The sequence below is a fragment of the Chelon labrosus genome (assembly GCF_963514085.1).
Source record: "Chelon labrosus genome assembly, chromosome: 4".
Taxonomy (NCBI): Eukaryota; Metazoa; Chordata; class Actinopteri; order Mugiliformes; family Mugilidae; genus Chelon; species Chelon labrosus.
The window spans coordinates 17978884-17987057 of record NC_140340.1 but is presented as its reverse complement, the minus strand read 5'-3'; positions in this window follow the sequence as shown (position 1 = coordinate 17987057).

Sequence of the window (8174 nt, the reverse complement as noted above, 5' to 3'; positions counted from 1 at the left end):
TACTCTCCATCTCCACCCAGAGGGATTTACTGGGCACAGGTAAGCCTAAACAGCATTGTGTAAAAAATTGTTTGGCAGTGGGTTTCATTGCAACAGACATTCTTTTATATGTGAAGGTCCCAGATCACTGCTTTAAATAAGTTTATAAAATGGGGTCTTGCTTGGCGTAAGAGCAGAATTTTCACCTTGAAGTCTTCCTAATAAGTAAAGCATCTCCTTTAACCACAGTCTGCTTTATTACATTGTCACATCTATCTGGGTCTGAACATCATGTTCCTCGCTGCACCACTGATTAGAGTGGATACACAATATAAGGCTGACTACTTTTAGAGTCATAGCGTCAAGGTGGAAACAGAAAACCTTTGCCTTAAAACTTTCTGAGTGTGTATATCTTACAGTCTGATTAAAGTAATTCCATATGTATAGAGCAGACCTCAGGTTTTCTTGGCGGTATAAGCTTGTTGCTAAAAGGATGCCTCCGGTCAATGTCTCTTAGTACCTTGTCAGTAAAGTAATCCTTTGAAAGTATAATTCAGTCTAAATTGAGTTTTTCCACGCAGCTGAGTCCGTGACGGGGACATGATGAGCGCCACTTCAGGGTCAGGGAGGTGTAAAAAGCAAGCGTCAAATGATTCTGGAGCTGTGCTAAGAAGTTTAGCTGCATCTTATTCTTCCTCGCTGGTTGATTATGCGTGCGCTTTAAAAAGTTTTATTTACTCTGGTTCAGGGGTCAGACGGAGGCCAAACATTAACAACAGTCAGATATTCTCCCCTCTCATGTGACTTCACTGTTAAAATTATAAATAACATATGAGTACGCATCACCTTTTGACAGTATTTATGTGGGCCAGAAATAGAGAATCTGTCAGGCTGGTGCAAACCTATAAACTCAGCACTCCGTATGAAGTCAGCAAAGACAAGGTGAAAAACGAGCATTTAAAAAAAAAATAAATACCAGGTATAGGTATCAAGAATATCTTCTGATTTATGTAAGCTGCTGTGGGCTGAGTCCTGAGAAGGGTGTATCAGTATAGCGACCCTAGCAATAAATCAAACACATAGAGTGACCTCATCAGACCTTCTCTCTTACAAGGACTGGGTGCGTCATCTCTCCTCATAGGACAGTGCGTTCCCTGAAGCTCCAAAACATTATTCGTAGTTAAAAAAATTAAATAAAAACAAAAAAATATATATATATATCTGTCTGATTCTGACAATATTAAAACTAGTCAGATAAAAATAGTGCAGTCACAAACAGCCGGAAAGTTTCTAACCTGCACTGTTGCCTGGAAAAAATTTAACCTTTCCAGAGTTGGTTTGAAAAAAAAAAACATAACAAGACCTTTTACTACGTTGGTGGAAAATGTAGCCGAATAAAACAATGAATGCTTCAGCAAAAAATAAGAAATAAACCACTTACATCTGGCAGTAATGTAGCGGGAAAGTACTGCATTGACCGAGACGGATCAAAATGAAAAGGCGAGATAAGACGTCGCTCGAGGGAGCAAACTCACAGGAAGGACTGGAATACCACAGAATAGGTAGATATGGGTGGTAAATGGAGTGGAAGGGAGGCAACAGGGAGCCAGAGGGAGGCGAAGTGTGACTCATGAGACACACCATTAGAAACAGATGCAGACAGTTGTAAAGAGTCAGCTGGCATGTATGGTCAAGGAATTTGGGGAATACTGAGCCGACACCGTTCGTGGTATAGCTGAACGTTTGGAGCTCTCAACACTTAAAGAGCAGAAGGTATGAGGACACATGTGGCGGGACGATGGAGAACCTGGACGAGCGGTCGCGCGTTCATGGAACTTACGCGATGTGCAATCACAACTGGAACTCGACCCCCGAATCTGCAGCTATGGCGTGATGAGGGCATCCATCACAGGTGACGAACTGAATGCGGCACAAGATCTGCTGACAGACAATATCTCAAGGAGAGGGATATGAAAGTGGTAACAATCACAAGGTAAGCTGAAGGTTTGAACGTATTACTTGATGCTACTGCTAAAACTAAATCTCCTCCTTAAATTCAATCTGCAATCACATTTCTTTCTTTTTTATATAACCTCAAAACCTGGGTTCATATTTTTTAGGTTTGATAAAGCAACAGTCACTCATGGCCACTGGAAAAGGAAAAAAAAAAAGATGTAGCCTGCTGTAATAATCATTCGTTTTCCAAACAAAAAATGACAGTTTGATGTAACAAAACGCAGCAAGGAGATTCTGAAATACTTCCCGATCAGCAGTCTCAGGTAGAGAGCAATATTTCATTGGTTAGTTTGTGCTACTGTCCTTCCATCACAATTCAGCATAGGCCATTATGGTAACAAAACTCCAGACTCGTCATATTGGTTTCAAAATCAGCACTGTGACAAAAGCTCTTCACTTCAACTGAGAACAGCAACAAAATCAGTTTTAAGCTCGCTGGCGCCAGTCTTGAATGTGAAAATGTGACCCTATTTTACATTTATTTATTTTTTTTGAAAAGTGAATGAACACACAGCCACTTCAGACCTGGTGACTCACTCAGAAGCATTGTGCTGTTTGTGTTACTGTTTCGCGTCATGAGTCACTGACCAAACACATTCTACACCATGCGAAACAAATCAATACACACATTTTAAACAGTCCGCCTCGTCTTCTTTTCTGCACTTTTGCGACTTTAACACATCGACACTGAATAAAGACGATTCAGTTTTTCATCGAATCATGAAAACACTGCAAATTGAAACTCCGGTAGTAAATCTGGGTAAATCCTCATATTGGAATATCTCATATCTTACAAACTCTCCTCATTTCCAGTGCAAACTCAGGAAGTGTTCGCCGCAAAACAAACACTGTTTTAATCTCGCTGCCGCCTGACTGTTGCTCAAAGAGTGTGAAAATGTCACTCTATTTAAATGTGCGTCTCTCCGGTTTTGAATAGTGTACAAAAACACAGCCACTTCAGATATGATGACTCACGCAGAAGCATAGTTTCTATTACTGTGACATGTTTTGTGTCAACTAAAGTCATGAGTCACCGGTTAAACTGAAATACTGGATGAATTAAAACGTAAAATTTAGACTCTTGGCTTCTTATCTGCGCCTCTGACTCAACACATCAAATCCAAAGAATAGTGATACTGATTTCCAGTGAATCAGGGTTTTATTTCGATGAAGCTCTTATGCAGCTCTTATCAGCTGTTTCCTCCTGAAAATCTTTTCTAATTTGCAGGTCGAGTCTATATACATTATGTATATACAGTAAGTCCAGAATTCTGGTATAGGTTTCATCATGAAAAGGGAATTAAGGGATTTACGACAATCGAAGCCAAACAGGTGCCACATCTAGTTACCAGTATTATGAGATAAGTCACAGTCCTGATTTACTAACCAGCATTCCGTGTCTTGTCACCGTCATTAGTGGTTCGCTATGTGACAGTCATCTGAAAATAGCAAGGGCCAGCTTCCGTGCCCTTTGTCGACCCTTCCCAGACCTGCACCTGACCGGTCGACTTGGCTAAACCTCGGACGATAAACGACAACATGCCTGAGGTGTCATCTGTCCATGCAAGTAAAGCAACAAGCCTGTTAAGTAGCTGAGAGGGATGTATGTATGCTTAAGCATTAAATGCTTATGGACAACATCTAGAAACATTCAAGCTACCGCTGCGTCGCTGCGTTAGACACTAAAAAACACATGTAGGGCATTTTTGAATGACAAAACAGCCGCATTAATTAAATGTGCCCCATGAGAAGCGTTTTGTTTATCACCAATATTTACAATGGCATTTACTATTTATGTTATATGGCGTAAAGAGTCGCAGACTTATGGTCTTCCGCTAGTAGGTGATACCTTGGGACATATTTCTTCATGTACGACAGATTTATGACCGTTGTCGTTTGCTCAAAGAAAAGTTTGCTCTCCTGGCAGGAAGGGTTCAGAGAAGCAGGGAGACTGGTATGTGGTTACAAAAACACATTTCATGGAGAGGGGTCTACACTGTCTCTGTCTCTTTAAGAGACTTTAAGAGCAACATTCGTGATAAAACTTTAACTATTTATAGGCCAAACGCTTAGAAGTACATAATTATTTAAACAAATGAATATTCTTTTTCCTACAAAAAAATACAGTTTCATCTAAGTGGAACAAAACAGCATGGAGATTCTGACTCAGACAGAGAACTCAAGGAAGTAACTTTGCTATGTTCATGTGGATTGGTGCATTGTTTGTGTATTTCTAGCAAGGGCATCTTGTCGCATGACTTGATCGGGTTTCAGATGTTCGTAGGAACACAAACTCCCGGCAATGGCCTTATGTTTTGCACGACATGCGACGGGAGGGGGCAATGTGATACACCTACTGGACACATCACTTCTTTATTTGAGCTTCTGCAGACAATGGCTGGCAACATGTACGTGTCTTAAAATAATGCAGCAGCTCTCGAGAAGACATGCCACTGGAATACCAAAGCGTGTATCGCGAGACAAAGGCATCCAATGCTGCAGGCTTTATTAAGCCACATCCATCTGAAGGTCCCAAGGAGACGTAGTGTATTGTTTGATTTTATATTGTAAATACCTACCTAAATGGGTCTACTGAATGCTTTCACAGACTTTGCCCTGGATACCAAATTTCATCCAATAAGCCACGTCATTATATATTTTCACTCTGGTTTATCGAATAAATATTTAGAAGTCCCTTTGTTTTGTGAATCAAAGGTGGCAGGATCATAATGAGCCTGTCCCAATTCTTGAGAACTGATAACTTCTGTTGAATGCCAAAATCAGTTCACTAATTTAAAAAGGCATTGGACAGAATTAGGACATTGTCCCTGCTCTCAAATGTTGATTTAAGTGAAAGTATCCATCTGACTGTTACGTTTGAAGTTGATGCCGAGTCCTTTCCCAGGTTTTATCCAATGTAGTTTGTAATATAAGCGAGCTGAATGAACTGTTAAATGTCCAGTCTAACATTCTGCATGCATTTTAATAAAGGAGATACTCACAAAAACAACCCTCGTCCTCTTTATTTTTATAGAGTAATTTAATTGTGACAACAGACTGTAAAGATCACATGAACATTTACAGCACACTTGATACAGTCCACAATGACCGAGTCCTGAACTTGTGAACTCAGACATATAACTAGATTCCTGGCTAGTAAACTTACCAATTTCATCTTCATTTGTGTCACTATGTCTGGTCTATGAGAACAAATGAATCTTGGAAGAGGTATTTAACCTGCTCTCTGACCCACCATTCACAGCCCCCCCCATACCCGCCTCGATTCACCGCCCACTCAACCTCCAATGTCTTTGGAGCCACCACAAATACAAAAAAGCTTAAGCAGCTTTTGGCCGTCACTGGGTGTAGGCAGTAGAGGAGCATCAAGCACAGACTTGCACGCTGCTGGAAGGATCTATTACGTTGAAAAAATTAGGAGAAGGCACAGCGTGACCAGACTGCTGTCTGAAAGGGAAGAGAGCTGAGAGAGCACTGAGGACTGTGAGCAGGTAGGTGGTCCTCAAAATGAAGGCTGTATGACGAAAATATACAAAGCAGAGATGTGAGATGGATTATTTAGACGCAATTCTTGTAAATCAGCACCTGTGAACAAAGCCCTGAATACATACATCGTGTACTATTATGGTTTGCACGACAAAGATGTCAGTACTGTGAACAGGTGCACAAGGCTGCAGATAAGAAACCTAAGTTGCACATGCAATGTAGACATCCTTCTATATGAGATATCTGAGCTTCCTGTCCTGAAAGAGACGAGCTGCACCTATAGAAGATAGAAGTTTATGTGCGGCCTAATTTCAGAGTACGCTACCATATCAATTATTTAGCCATACATTAAACATCGCTAAGGATTTAGTTACACAGATTTGGTGCTGCAGACTCCTCAGTTTGAATTTCACGGCATTAAATCTGGGAAGCCGGATCAAGGCGGTATGGTCAAGGCTGTGAGGTTGTTGGGTGATGACTAACTTTAGATGGAGGTATCAAATCAATATGTAACCTGAGATTCAGGGAGCTGCATGGAGGCAGTGGGTCGTTTCTTTTTACGTGAAATAAACAGACAGCGCTATGGCTGATAGCGTCTTCTTTATACTTCATCACAAAGCAGCTGTCTTCAATGTGATTCATAGATCTAAATGGAAAATATTTAAAAGTAGATAACAGGCTAATCACAACATATACGACAAGCTTCGAGCTAAGCATTTCTCACATGTTGAACGGCATATACGCATCAACTTGTCAGCTCTCTTACGGAAACTTACTGCAGTGAGCACTGGGATGTTTTAGCAGCGGCATTAGCTCTCATTTGACACCAAAAGGCGTTGTCGTCAGGGCCAGCTTTGTGGGGGCAACACAGCTGAAGCCCCTTTCTGTCATGTGCACCCGGATCCAATCTGTGACGTGCGGAAAAATGCACCGATGGACATTTGAGAAGCTACCACATGCCATTTCAGGAGTATGTGATCACTGGTGCAGTCATCTGCAGTGGGTGGCAGATCTGTTGCAGCATGTCACATACTGCTAAGACTCTGGACATGATCTGTTTGTCTTCTGTTGAGCGTCCCAGGCTTCTGGTTCAAATATATTTAAAAGACCGTATTTCATGTTGTTAATATGAGAAGAGACCAACTAGAGTCAAATGACACAGTGCTGTCATCTGTTTTCTCATTTTTCATGCAGTTCAACAGTGAAGTCTATAAGGAAACATGGGAGAGAGGGTATCAGTGCAAACTGACACAGTTAAAAGCTGGATGTATTTTCTTTCTGCTACAGTGGTCCAACATTTTAGATAGCCCATCTCTAATTTTAATCTTGTCATGTTGCCTGCAGTGACAGCCAGTCTGCCTACATACTAGTTAAATGTAATGCTTTTAAGAAGCATGGATTTGATTTGATTTATTTATTTATTTATTTTTTAAGTAACAGAGTATTTACTGAAATGCAGCCTGCAGCACAAATCTTTGAAATCTCTGGGAGAGTCACTGAGGCACATGTTCAGCATGTATTGACAGCTATTTTGGCAACAATATCGCCGCCCCCACGAGTCAGCTTTTATTAAAACAGACGAGAGCCGCAGCCAAACATTAAACTATAAATGTAATGAGCTAAAACTGTGAAACTATTCAGCTGGAAGGGCGGGGGTGTGGGTTTCTGTTAATGCAAAGATCCTCCTGCCAAGATGTCTCCTCTTGCAGGCTTTTACCATATCTGTTGTGTCGTTCCTTTTCAAGACGCACCAAGGGCCAGGATCGCTGCTGGAGCCCAGAACCTTTCTGAACATATGCTGGGGCATGTGTACAACTAAAAATAAATACAATTACTTTCCAGGATGGCAGGTTTTATTTTCAGTGGGACGTCAGGTCAGTCTATACAACATCGGAGGTTAAATATTAACATTCAGCATAGAATAAAACTGTCTGTCTCCACAGACAGTTCAGGATTTAGAAGCCTTAGCTATTTATGAGTAATATGAGGACAGATGAGCAGATTAGAAGTTTTAAGTATTAATCTCTCCATAAACAACCCCACAACCAAGGAGGATTTCAATGTTTTAGAGAAACTCTTAAAATCTGAAACCAATTTTCAGGCACAAGGGGTTTAGTGGAGTTATTGCAGGTTGCATACACATGCTGTTTGAAAACCAAGCAGCATATATACATAAAACACAAATATGTGTGATATCCAAAATGATAATCAAAATGGCATCAGGATGAAAATGACCACATCAGTAATCCGGTTAGGTTAATCAGGTTAATATAAACGTTGCTCACACTAACAGCAGAACTCAAGCAGGACTCACCTCTTCATGACAGCATTATCTCCTGAAAATCAATGTTGAGCTACAAAGCAATAATGAAAATAATATCAGTCGTAACCACACCTACTTTAAATCCCGTCCAATGAGGAGGTTAAGACGTCTTAACATGAGAGTCTTTAGGTCAAATTTTACAAGAACAAAAAATAGTAATGACATAAAGCCAGATATGTGACCTTTCATTTCTGTGTGGAGCCGTGACTCATGTAACAGTTGAACAAGTGTCACATGAATCAGGCAGTGGTCATCATACGAGTCATACAGAACCCAATGTCATTATACTAAACTGTTTTTATAACTTTAGTTATGAAAAGTTAAAACTGTTGGCCATACATGATATAGTCCA